Source organism: Corapipo altera, unplaced genomic scaffold (genome assembly GCF_003945725.1).
Source record: "Corapipo altera isolate COAL_440 unplaced genomic scaffold, ASM394572v1 2, whole genome shotgun sequence".
NCBI lineage: Eukaryota > Metazoa > Chordata > Aves > Passeriformes > Pipridae > Corapipo > Corapipo altera.
The window spans coordinates 3,023,062-3,037,147 of record NW_020884890.1 but is presented as its reverse complement, the minus strand read 5'-3'; the positions used below and the strand labels follow the sequence as shown (position 1 = coordinate 3,037,147).

Here is a 14,086-nt window from a genome sequence, read left to right as displayed (position 1 = left end):
CCTTCTTCCATGCATCCATCTGCTCCAACATGGGCTTGGCTGCACTGCCCGGCTCCACTCGGTTGGGGAGTGGGGGTGGAAGGGAGGGCAGTGCCCACCAGCAGGGGCCACTCTACCACCCTGGCCTAGCCCACAGGGCACTTCCCCTCACCCCTTGCAGTTCACCTTGGGGTCTTTGGCGCTGTCAGTGCTGTTCAGCTCCTCGGACAGGACAGGCTCCAGCATGGGTTGCTCACGGGGCGGGCCCAGGGGCTGCAGGGCCACTCTCCGTGGGGTCACACACCCCGGCCCCGATCCCAGCCCTGGTTCTGGCCACCCCTTCACAGGGGCCGCCAGTGCCTGCTCCAGGCTAGGTGCCCAGAGGCCCAGGCCGGGTTGTCGCTGCCTTCCCACTCCACCCTGCGGCAGGGAGGCAGTGGGGCCACCCGGGAGCTTCGGTCAGCTCTACCCTGGCTGCAGAAATTCTTCTGCGCAACAGCTTGTTCTTAAATATGTTATCACAGAGGTTCCCTTGGCCAGGAGCAGGAAGTCCCTCCCATAGTCAGCTGTCATTGGCTTCACTGGGTGGGGGGACTTTTAGCAGCTTCTAACTGAAGCCACCATATGTAGCCCTCCCCCGCAAAAACCCAGCCACTTCAACCCACGACACAAAAACCATCGGATTTTGTTCAGATAAGGACATTTATCATATCACAGGAAAGTTTTATCAGCCTTTCTGAGAACAAAAATGGATAACCACAGTATTATAGGTGGGAATATTTTGACAAAAAAATGCTTTTGACTGCAATAAAATAAATACAGGTTAAATTCCTCTTTGGATATGAAAGACTACCTTCATTAGCCCAATGGGAGTTTTAAATTGGTGTTCTTAAAATTAAAGATTATGTTTAAGATCAGTTATCAATTTACACATACACTTGGATTGAAATTTCTTTCTTAAAGTGTTGTTACTTTTTGACACAATCATCATCAATCTCTGTAGTTTTAATTTACATTCTATAGATTGTTTGAGATTTTATATGATGATCAAGAGAGAACATTTTGACATAGCTGTGTTTTTACACATGATGAATTCGTCAAATAATACAAATTTGCAACAAAGCTCTATCATGTCTGATCCTGAATTATTCAATAGATTATTTAATGCCTGCTACAGTATATACTTTAACAAGTTAAATTCAATAAATCACTCTCATATCTTTATACAGAGCCTTCTGTTTTATTTTCCTTCTCCCTATTCCTCTACTCCTAAAGAAAGCAATCCCTGTGGGAGAAGAGTATATCAGAGATCATGTTGGGATATAAACTATGAGCTACTGAAAATGGTTCATTGTCTGTAGTACCATCATAGAAGGGAAGATGTGAAGAGAGAAAAATACAAAAAGCTTTATAAATAGCCAGTTCTTTGCTTTACATGTTTGCATTTGTATTGCTTCCCTCTTATCCTTTGCTCTATTTGCAGGTTCCCTGCTTTCTTTAATAGAGCAACATTTGTTAGAGATTCCTTCTCATGAGATAGCAAGAATTATATTAATCTTTTCTTAGTTACTCGTAACTTTTTGTGTCTCTTGCATGGACAAGCAAAGAGTTAGATGTATGTAATTAGCTTTAAAAGTACTATACAACAGTTTCCAAATGTTTTTCAGAGTATGATGTCATTACAGTTCTCCCTCTGTATTGTACCTAATATTCTGGCAACCATTTTAGATAAGATTTAAGTAGTACAATTTTTTGTAGTTTTGGGGGTTTTGGTGGGGTTTTTTTAAGGGAAAACATCCACTTTTAATCAGATTATACTGGTCAATCCATAAATAATCTGAGAATCTTCTGCATGACTGCATTTTCAAATCCTAAATATAGAAACACAAATATATTGAAGAGGAGGCAGCAGCACAACTAATTTGAAAAATAGAGCCCTTTTTTGGCATATGTTCTCAGCATTTTCCTATGTATAAGTACGGAATATTGTTTTGACCTAAAGTGTTGAGATGGCACAGTCTTTTGTGCACCTGTGATCACCATTGGGTGATCATAGCATTTGTTACTTGCTTTCTTTGCACTGAACCATGAAGTGACTCTGCATTTCATTCTCCTTTGAAGGCCATTGTGAATATCTCAGCTATGCCATACATCCATAAATAGCACAATGGACAACTGGCTGAGGCACTGCACTACTTAATGGAAAGCACCTAAACAAAAGAAAGAAGGAATTTCTTTCCTTTCACCTTCATTCCCTGCTGAAATCACGCAGTCTGTTTGTACCACATCTCACTGTGCACCTTAACGTTATGGATTTGTTTGCTTACTTTTTGCTGCCATCTAGTGCCTTTTATAGCCTATAGCTGAGCTAAACTGGAAATGCTTGTAAAAGGGAACACACCATTAAAAGTGTTTAGATTTATATTTATAATTAAAAAGGGAGAATAAATAGACTATATTTTCCTGACCTTAAAGACTTTCTCCCTGTGTAAATCTATGTGCTGTATATTCTCCTGGGCAATGTCCAGTTCTTTTGATCCTGCATCTTTATTCAGCAGCATTTGTCTTATCTAAAGAATTTCTTTTAATTCTTTGCAGTCATTAGAGTCATCTGTGATCCGTGCACTCTTTCAAGTGTTAGGTATACATTTATGAATATTCTTTAAATCTTCTAATAGAATATGAAATATTGTAATTTGAACTGTTTTATAAACATAAAATGATAGAATAATGGAACATTCTGAAATTACAAGCATGCAGTTCAATTACTGGGTGGTATTATGGTTTCTGAAAAATATGTCTTACTTGGCATTTGTTTGCAAGGCACAACAAGTCTGAAAATTTTTGTTATGAATGCCAGTTAGCCAGCTGACAAGTAAACATTTCCAGCATTGAAAATGCTCAAAATGCAGGGAATATCCTTTACTGTTCATTTGGACTGTTCTAATGTTATTTCACCTACCATAAGCAACTTCTATTCAACTGACTACTGTAATTATTAATAGTTACACCTCTTGAAATTAAAGTGATTGTCAGCTTGCCAGTGTCTGCATTTCTTTATTTTTCCTTATAGTTATTTTGTTAAGGAGTGCAATGAACAATAAAATATATTCTGAAGATATAATTTGCTTTGTACCACATTATCAGCTAAATGTACACGTTACCCAGGGAGCTTGTGGAATCTCCATTCCTGGAGATACTCAAAAACTGTCTGGACACAGTCCTGGGCAGCTGGCTGTAGGTGACACTAAGCAGAGAGGTTGGACCAGCTGACCTCTGGAGATCTCTTCCAACCTCGACCGTTCTCTGATTCTCTGATATTTGAAAAATAAAATCTGCTTCTGACACAATAGTGTTTCCTCTATTTTTTAAGGTATCTGAACCTGACAGCTTTTTTAAAGCGTATTGTTATGGTTTAATAACAGTCTAATAATTTTAAATATTCTGCAGTGGCTGGTACTTCTACAAAAGGATTTCATAAAAGTGCCTTTTTCATATTAAAAAAAAATAGATTATCATACTGGATATAAAAGTATGGCTTAGTCACAAATGCCTGTGGATATTTCGGAAAAAGAACAAGTGTGGGACAGAACAAAACAGGATAAAGAGAATTGGTTTAATCTTGTTTGCTTGATATTGCTTAGCAACAGGATTGCACTGCTTTAAGGCCCCCTCGTAACAAAAATGTGTTGTGCACTTAAGACAGCACCTTCCTACTTCAGGAGTCGAAGCAGCAGAGGTATTCATTCCTGATAAACTGCGTGAACACTGACTTCAGCAATATCTTTATTCTGACTGAAAAACAGATTCCTAGACTGGCAGATAAAGTCCTTAATTTTTGTGATCATAGCTTTTGACATCTAAGGGTGTCCAAAGGATGATAAAATTATGTATGAGATTAGCACCATTCCTAATCTTTCCCTTGATTTTGTAAGGTCTGAAATGGCATTCAAAAAGATAAACAGCTTTTTCTGAATGTTTGCAAATGAAGCAAAGAAAATTGGGAAGCAGGGGCAAAAGGAAGTCCTTTATTCTTTAACTGCTTTTTATAATGCATTACAGATTGGTAGGAAAAACACAACATAATAGTGTTGAAAAATGATCCTTCTTTGCATTAAGATCAGTGAAGAAGGGTGAAGTAGCACAGTGCAGAAGAGAACATCTGAGACACTAAGATGAAGAAAAAAAAGACAATTTAAAATACAAAAGTGGAATAATTTTAACATCTCATGCATTATTAAATAGCCTATGATTTTTGCCTTACATTATGCCTCTGCTATTTTAAGAAATGTGTAAAATGGTGTGCAGTATTATTTCAATAAAGCTTTTATGTAACTGTATAAAATTGCAGTATATTACTGCAAATATACAGAGCCTTATTGCAGTGGAGTACATTAAGATAATGCTAAACCAAGGGCATCACAATATTTATAATAAATTCTGTATAGTAGTTTTGATTTATCATATTAGTATAAGAGCATTATTTTATTCTGATGACCACAGAGTTTGCATTACAGACAGTTGCCAGAATCATAAACATTGTAAATTGTCACAAAGCTATTCTGAAACCTACCTGATGAAAGCTCTCGATTGTGCTACCTGGTACTTTGGCCTACTGCTGTGGATACCAAAGTCAAAAGCAGCCAGTTACACTCTGATAACAAATTGCAAATGCACAAAACATTTGTAATATACTGGGTTGACTTTCATTTGCTAATATAGTTCATTCCCCATTTGTACGTACAATGAAATTACCAAACTGTTGTTTAACTTTTCAAGCATTTAAGAATAATAAAACAATCTCACAAATCACAGTCTAGTGGTACATATCCTTTTGGGATGTGGTAAACTTGGAGGATATGCAAAAAAATGCTCAATGGTATGAACCGTATTAAGGAATGTGTGGGTGAGGTTTGTCACTTCTGCTAACATACAGATTTGAGGAGTGGGACAGCAGTGAGAGATGAGCTTCTGCATCTTTCCAGCCTACAGAGAAAGGAGCATATGAACAGTAAAAGCTACCAAACTATTGACATCTTCGGGCTTTCTATTCATGCTGCTGTCATCTCCATAATACCCAAGCAACTGCACAAGCTGATCCACGTCCTTGGCGCTCAAACATTATATTACCTGATCTGACTCTTTCTCTGTGTTAAATACCTGTTATAACAGGATCCAATCCTCAGTGTTTCCACTAGACCCTGCCTGAGTGATTGTTAACCTATAATGTTAATACACTTTCATTGACATGTCACTTCAGATTGAGTGGGAGAGGACTGTGTTTTGTTTTAAATATGAAAAAGGAGAAAGAAAAGGAAGGCATAAAGAATAATATTTGACAATGTTAAGTGGCTGTTACAAGGGGGATTTGCTATTATGGTGCACACTATCTCATGCTTTTCTCAGAAGGAACTAAGTTTGTATGATACCAATAGTCTTCATGTAGATTCAACAGAAAAGTTGGAGTAAAGTAAATAGAAGTCTGACATTTCCATATATATATATAAAATCACCAATTATTTTAGGTGACTTTACAGTCTTTTACATCCTATTTAGTTCCAGTTTTAAGAATCTGAAAACAGACTTGTTAAACAGATTGCTTCCAGCAACATTTTTAGTTTTTAATTTTTTGAAAGATGAACTCTGGCATCCTCTCAGAGGGTGAGCGTTTTTATTCCACTTACTGTCAATCTTAATATGCAAGTTATTTTTATGGAGGTTTCTCTATTATCTGCATTCAGGATTTATGGCATTTTTCGAACAACTACCCTTGTGGGTTTTTTTAAAATGACTGACAGCTATTCAAAAAAGCAGGGGAAGGGAAACTTTTCCCATGGTGTTACATCCACTGTATCACAATATATAGTCTTATGTTTATATGTTTGGGTGTTTAATAAGCTTGCATGTCTACTGGTAATAGTGACATTGTCGACTATTTATCATCCCTATTGTCCATTCTTATCTGAACTAGATATCAGCAGTGACTTGAAATTAAAAGTCTCAGACCATTAGAAGTTGCATTTGATTTCTTGTAAGCAGAATTATCTAGTTCTAGATAAACTTGTTAAAAAAAATATGTTCATGATAACTCAAGTTCCTATTCTTATAGAAAGAAAGATGTGTTCCTTCTGACACAATAGTTAAAAGTGGTGAAACAGACCTAGACACATCAAGTCTGGGAAAGCTTGTGTATGAGCTTCAATGAACGGAATACAGTTTTACAGAAAAGTTTTCTGGGAACATACTAAGGGGTCAGGCATGCCTGTAGAGAATGCCTTGAAGCCCTTTTTACACCGGTGGTATTTGCCTAGTTTGGTGAGCATTAAAGCCATTTTCAGCGTGCTAATGAAAGGAAGTCATGCAACGATTTGCATGTAAATACCTTTAGTAAGTTTACCTTAGGAAACTTTAGGTCTGCTATGATAGTACTGGTTTTGCTTCTGAAAGCTTGTATTTATAAGCCTGACTTCAAACACAAATAAATAGTCATAGTAATTTTCTTAATTCAGAATAAAAAGGTAATTTTACATTCAACAATTTTCAGCTTTTCATTCCAAAAAAATCTTTCACTGTTGAAAGACAATAAAATAGTGTTTATTTCCAACCAGTGCATCACCATGCTGAAACTAAGGCCAAGAAGTAAACACTGCTAAATGGAAGTAGAAATGTTTGTTCATTCCATTGAATCACTAGTGTTGTATGGGTCTGTGAGCAGACAACATAAGTTGTAATAGAATTTGTTTTAAATAGGCATTAAGGATTCATCTCCCCAAGTTCCTTAAAATGATCATCTCACTCCATGAGGATCAGCACGGCCAAGTCAGATATGGCAATGAACTTTCTGAGTCCTTTCTAATAACTAATGGTGTGAAACAAGGTTGCATTCTTGCACCAACTCTATTCACAGTCTTTTTCAACATGATGCTCCAAAGAACCGTGGCAGACCTCGAGGATCATGATGGTATCTACATTCGATACCGTACTGATGGAAGCCTTTTCAACCTAAGGCGACTGAAGGCCCACACCAAGACCTTAAACCATCTTGTCTGGGAGCTGCTTTATGCTGATGATGCCACCCTTGTTGCCCACACAGAAGCAGCTCTGCAGCGTTTAACATCCTACTTTGCAGATGCTGCTGAGCTCTTTGGGTTGGAAGTCAGCTTAAAGAAGACAGAAGTTCTCTATCAACCTGCACCTCAGGAAGTCTTCCATCATCTCCATATCACCATTGGCCAATCAGAGCTCAAATCAGTCCAGCAGTTTAATTACCTAGGTAGCCTCATCTCCTCAGATGGTAAGATTAACGGAGAGATAGACAACAGGTTAGCAAAGGCATATAGTGCCTTCTGAAAGCTTCCATAAAAGAGTTTGGTGAAACAAACACTTGAAGAAAAGTACAAAGATCAGTGTTTACAGAGCCATAGTGCTGTCTACTCTCTTATATGGATCTGAATCATGGGTCATCTACAGCCACCACCTGCAACTCTTAGAACCCTTCCATCAACGCTGCCTCTGTACAATCCTAAACATTCACTGATCAGATTATGTGACCAATACATCTGTTCTAGAACAAGCAGCAGTCACAAGTATTGAGGCCATGTTGTTGAGAACACAGAAGCGCTGGGCAGGGCACATCTCAAGGATGAAGGACCACCGCCTCCCTAAGATCTTGCTTTATGGTGAACTTGCCACCAGCTACTGCAAGAGAGGAGCCCCAAAGAGAAGATACAAGGACTCCCTGAAACAACATCTCAGCCTTGTCCATATTGATCAACATAACTGGTCTACTCTGGCCTCCAGTCGGGATGCCTGGAGACACACTATCTACAACGCTGCTGATGCTTTTGAGAAAGCACGCAGGATCACCCTTGAGGAGAAAAGACAATGCAGAAAGAATTGTGCCTTGCAGAATTTACCACCTAAGGAGTCCTTCTGCTGTATCTTTTGCAACTGGACTTGCCTATCTCGTATTGGCCTTTTTAGCCACCAACGCGCTTGTAACAAACGTGGGTAGAGCCCTTTCCAAATCTTCATTCGCAAAGCCCAGCCATGATGATGATGATGAAAGACTTATCTGGATCATAGTTCCACAGTGTTTCATGCTGATCTTCTTAGCCTTCACAGAAAAGTAATATTATACTAATTTTACAGATGAAGAACCTTATCATTGAAAAAACCCTTGTCTTACCTTAGGTGAAAAATTATTCAGATTCAAAGTTTCATCTTGCCTCTAACCTGAATTCTTTTACTACCAAAAATTTTTGTATGAGGTCTTCTTAACTTAAGTTGACAGCAATAGCAGAGAGATCTCATCAGGCTGCTTTGCAGGTGGTATGTTGTAGTGAAGCTATTGCTCTCTTAAGCATGTTCTTTGGTGAAAACATCTAAGAGATTTGCCCAAGGTCAGAAAATCTGGGAAAGAGCAAGGATTTTTTCCCCATACCACAGTTCTTTGCACTTTCTAATGGTTGCATTAATACAACAGGAGTCATCAGAGACTGAACAGTAATGAGCCACAGAAGCATTTATTAAAAAATGTAGATGACCGGCCATTGTCTAGTTTTTGGTGCTTTTCATTCTTTGCTTTCTTACCAGTTTTAAAATGTAGTTTTCAATGTCAACTGCCCTTCCTGAGAAATGAGACATATCACAGTCATCAGAGCAAGAGACACTTGTGCCTTCAGGAAATTTGTAACACTGTATGTATTGCTACTGACACTTGGAGACTAGACTGAAAGTCTGTGTTAGATGCTATCAATTTTGTCTCCCTTAGCAGCTCTATTAGCTGATTTCTAGAGAAATTGACATGATGGATGAAAACGTGTGTTTAAAAAATTCTAGGTGAATGTCATGTTTTCTTATCACTATTTTCAACCTTAACTGGTCATGTTTTTCTTTATATTCTAGACATGGCCAATGGCCCATAACAATTAGCGTGTGTTGTAACTTCATCATCTCTGCACAACAGCTCTTTGAGATAAATTGTTTCAATCTGCACTGAATAGAAGCACATTAAGAAACAGACAATATTATTTTACTTCAGACCGTCTTAGATTATAATTAACAGCTTTGTAAAACACGCATTTTAATAGTTTCAAGCTGTCAGGGTGTGACATAATAAGGAAGACAAAATTTTCACTGATTTTGCTATAAAGAAAGTGGCCTTTTTTAACCTGATTTAATTCATTATTTTTAACTGGGTATGCATTTTAATGATTGTGGAACCACTTTTAAATATAAACTGAAATATAGACATAAAAGATGTCCTAAAATTAAAAGATAAAATTACAACAGTGTAACATTATAACAGACATGTCATTTCAGAAAGCAAAGAATAAATCATTAGGAAGGGAGGGAGCAAAAAGAAATCATGATGTATAAATATGAATTGATAAGGTTCCATTTCTCCACATTATTTTTGTAATTTTGTTCTCAAAAAAAATAGTGATGAAATTAAAGGAAAAAAAGAAGGAAGTTGAACGTCTCCAGATTAGTTTGAGATTTTCTAGTGTGGAAAAGAGATGTTTGAAGAGTGTTATGAAATATGTCTTCAACATATTTGCTGTCAACAGCAAACAGACTTTAATTTTTTGCCTTCTGACGGAAAACATAGTGTTTATCAAGTGAAAATAAAAGAGACAAAAATTCAAAGAGAGCAAAAGTAGATGCTTAAGAAATACTTAGTATATAAGCAGTGAAACAGTGCCACACAATCAAGATGTTCAAAGCTGACATAGGTTTAGAAAGGGATCAGACAGATTCATGTAGAAACAAGTATCTGTTAAGGATTGTGAAACAAATCTTATTCAAGACATTATTTGCTACAGGTCAGGAGAAGATAAATGTCACTTAATATTGCATGAAAACTACTGTCTCTTGTGAGATACCAGCTTTGTCCATGATCAAAGAGATCCATTGAGACAGGATAATGGTACACTCGTACCTTAGTCTGACCTGGTGTAACTGTTCTTAAATTTCTACATAATTCTTGTATAATTGCACCAGGGATAGCATTCCTCTATGTTTCACTCTGCAAGTCACTGTAATTTACTGATTGGTCTTCTTAAATATCTTGAGACAATACTAAATTGCTTTTAGATACTTCTGGTCCTAAACACTAGACACATCTAGCATCCAATGCAGATCAGCAAGTCTAGAATATTGTATGACCATCTTTTGCCAATAGTGGAACCAATTTTCTAGTTCTGAATGCTCTGAAAAACTCTTATAAATGATATGTGAAGGAACATTGCCTCCTTCTCAAAACTAACATCTGTAAGTAACACAAAATGCCCCACAAAACCAAGTCCCTGGTATGATTTGGTCCATTCTCTTGCATCTCACCATCCTGTATTTCTTTGTACTTCTGAGAAGTTCACTGATATTAAGCAAAGGTGAGAGTTACTAAATGGCTTGATAATGATTTGTTTTTCCTGTCTTATGTGATTCCCTCGATAGCATGCAACCCAACTTCCCTGCAGTCCTTTTTGTTCCTGAATTTCAAGGACTGCACTAGGACAAACAAAAAGTCTCCACACATTTCACTGTCCTGCTCGGTGCCTCTCAGTGTCACTTTCAAGGACATATTCATAGCTTTCTGGATATGCTCCTAGGATTCTTACTGATTTCAGGGAAGTGGGTTGTCTGCATTTGTCATCACAGAACCTGGGCAAGAAATCTGCTGTGGACCAGCAGGAAGAGAGTCTAAGCTAAAGAATGAAAGCCTTTGGGGATACGCAGCATTTCTACTCTCTATTTCTTGATTAAATATGTTGCAGCCTGGTTGTCACACAAATCCTGAACTGCTAGTGAACTCACTCTGACAAATGTTTGTTGTTATCAAAATACAGAAGAATTGCTGGAAGTTAATGTCCCTTGCAAAGTCCAGATTTTCCAGTCCTTGGGCCAGACCGTTTGTCCTTGAGTAACACACTAAAAGGAAACTTCTCCAGAGTCCCTGTATAGCAGTTCCTGCCAGAGTAGCTCCAAGACCCATTTGGAATTTGTCACTTAGTGGGTTGAGTTTACCCTGGCCAGCCGATTATGTTCCCCCTAGTCATTTGCTTCCTTGCCTCCAGCAGAATGGGGAGCAATCAGAAGGATAAAAGCGAGAAAACTGGTGTTTTGAAATAAAGACATTTTAATAAAAGAAGGAAAACAAAGGGAAAAAAAATTATGCAAGAGCAACCATTTACTCACTGCAGACTAGTGACCAGCCAGTATCCAAGTAACAGATACTTTGGAAAGATGAGCTCCAGTTTTCACCGCTGAGCACAGTCCCATAGGCTATAGGATATCCCTTGGCCAGTTCAGGTCAGCTATCCTCACTGAATCCCTTCCCAACTTCCTGCCCTCTCCCAGTCTGCTCAGAATGAGAAGAGATAAAACCCAGTGCAAGCTCTGTTTCAAGTAGCTGAAACATTGACACTGTTTCCATCACAAAACCACAACACAGCAACACCTTCTGCTTTGAAGAAAATTAACCCTATTCCAGCTACCTGGAATAAATGTTGAAAGCCTGACTCTGTGATCTGTTGTAACAGCAATGAACTACAAAATACCCAGTAGATTAAGATTCAGTAATGGGTCAACGTATAAAATCATAAATAATGTCCACATCTACCTGCCTTATGTCTTGTTTAAGTTTTGCAGGAACATCCTCACTGTTCCTTCAGCAGAAATTGGCTTCTTTGGTACGAGTTAAAGACTATGAATCAATGAAGTACAAATTTTGACGTAATGCAAGTGAGACCTAGCTAGTCTCTAGTAAATGCTTAAAATCAACTCAGAAGAAAATTAAACTATTGTCTTTTTTTGAATATCTGTCATAAGGCAGATCATCTCAGCAGCATGAAATGCATGCAGTGTCATGATGACAATAATAGGATAAAAATAGTAAAAGCTTTAAAAATATCAGCATTTAATTGAAAGCATTTTTCTAGGGAAAAAAATATCTTTTATTTTGCTGCTGAATAAGATGGAATGTAAAAACTAGGCTTTCCACCTCTTTTTACCTCTTTTATCTTTGCTCCTCACAATATTTCAAAATTTTTGATTTTGGAAACATTACCATAGTAGCAAAAGAAACAAATAGTATGTGTCTCTGCTAGCCTGTACTGTTTCAAGTGAGAAGTGTACTTGGCCACAGGACAGTTCTTAGAAGCAAAATTATTCCATTTCAAGAATGCATGTCACATAGGCTAAAAAGGAGAGGAAAGGTTCTGAGTTTCTCCTCTAAGTTGATAAGATATGTCAAAAATGAGTCAGACAGATCACCTGTTCTTTTTCCTATCTCATAAAGAAAAGGCTGTATGATATTGCCTTGTCAGCCACAACTCTTTGGCTGGGAGATCACTGGTTTTCACTCATAGGTCAGAGCACAACTGTGCATCCTGTGAGCCTCTGTGAGTATTGAGTTAATTTCTTCTGGGACAGTGGGAAGGGATTTTTTTTTCTTGTCATCAGATTAGCTGCAATAAATTGTGTTTAAGGGATTTCTCACAGGGTCTCTGTTGTGCGGCTGGAAAGCTCTGCTTTTGCAATAAGACAGGTGATAGGAGTGTGCTGAGGTTGTGCTCTTCAGAGGGTTGCATTTCCCGTCAGGCAGGAGTGCACAGTGACTAAGGAACGATGTATTTGTTGAAATGATGATGAATGAGGGATGAGGCTTTTTAATAGCTTGGGTAGTAAGAGGACGATACCTTTTCCCCAGGATACTTAACCTTCATAAAATAGGACATAATACTATTTCAGGCACTGCTTGCAACAGTTTAAGAATGAAAGAGGGCACATTACTGGCCATCCCCTGGCAGGAGGTGACGTATGAGGAAGGAGTGATTAATGTATGCTTTGTGTGATTTATGCTGGTGATTCATAGATGAATTCATAGTTCTAGTGCTCGTTGCATCTTCCTGTATCACATCAGCTTAGCTACGTACACAAAAAGATATTTGATAAATAACAAATAGAGTGCTAAAGGGGCTTCATAAAATCTGTTTTTCTTGTCTTCCCTAAAATTTGAGATTTATGGAGTCCTGTGTAAAATAGATTAGCTTTCCTGTTTGGGGCATAACTGCACCACTTTGGAGATAAAGGGTGACCCTTAGATAAAATGGACAAATATGCCAACATCTTACTTACAGTTGCATATATTGTATCTTTTTTAAGCCATGGTAACCATTTTCTATCTATCTTCCACTTATAACTTTTACTTGTACAGCTTCAAATATTCTTTGTTTACTGAATCACTCCTTAGTATCTATTTTTTTTCTATTTTTAGCATTTATTACAGATTTGCTCACTGTGCATGTGTTAATCTTTCATAGTTACAGTGTAATTAATGTCATATATAATTATTGTGCTGTATAGTACTGCTTTTAGCAATAAAAAATTTAACCTTCCTTAAACGTTTGAAGCTCCATGGTTTTCTCTCTGCACAAGTGATGCTGCCATAGCTACCACCTGTGGAGCTGAATAATTACTACAGAGGAAAAGCTTACCATAGAAACACATGAGCAATGAATCACTCCATTCTCCCAGGACTGCAATTTCCAGTCTAGCATAAACCAAATTTCTGGAACACAGGAAACACATTAATGATACCGTGGCATAAACACTGCTTTAGATAATACTAGAAGACATAGAATTATATTAGACAGAGAAAATACAGTTAAGAGTAACCACCTGAGCTACAGAAATTTCTGCCAGAAAAGATTTTGTGCACTGCAAAATCTTGGAAAACTCAAGCCAACAACTGCCACACAAATTGCTCTCATTCTGCTTTCTTCACAATCACAATGCAGACTCAATCCTAATGAAGATATTCAATGTTTGGTTGCACTAGCAGAAATCTCTGCCAGAGATCCCCTTTTCACAAATACCACTGTGACAAAAATTTTATTGTTGTTTGACAAAAAGATATTATGAATATTAACATATTTTAAAACAGTTCAGTTACTTATCTCTTTGACACATTTAAAAAAAAATGGTAGCATAGGTACAAAAGGAAAGTGAGATTTTAAAGGAATTTGCCCATCATACAATAGAAGAATACTGGTTAACTCTAGTGTTGATTCTACGTTTGAAATAGTTCAGTAGAAAAAATGGT

The 14,086-nt window shown here is 37.5% G+C and overlaps 1 protein-coding gene across 1 annotated transcript in view; it reads left to right on the top strand.

Moving 5' to 3' along the window:
• The window catches only part of EYS (eyes shut homolog), an 853,574-nt gene that overhangs the window by 770,889 nt on the left and 68,599 nt on the right, over positions 1–14,086 (top strand). The gene's annotated exons all lie outside the window — the stretch shown is intronic.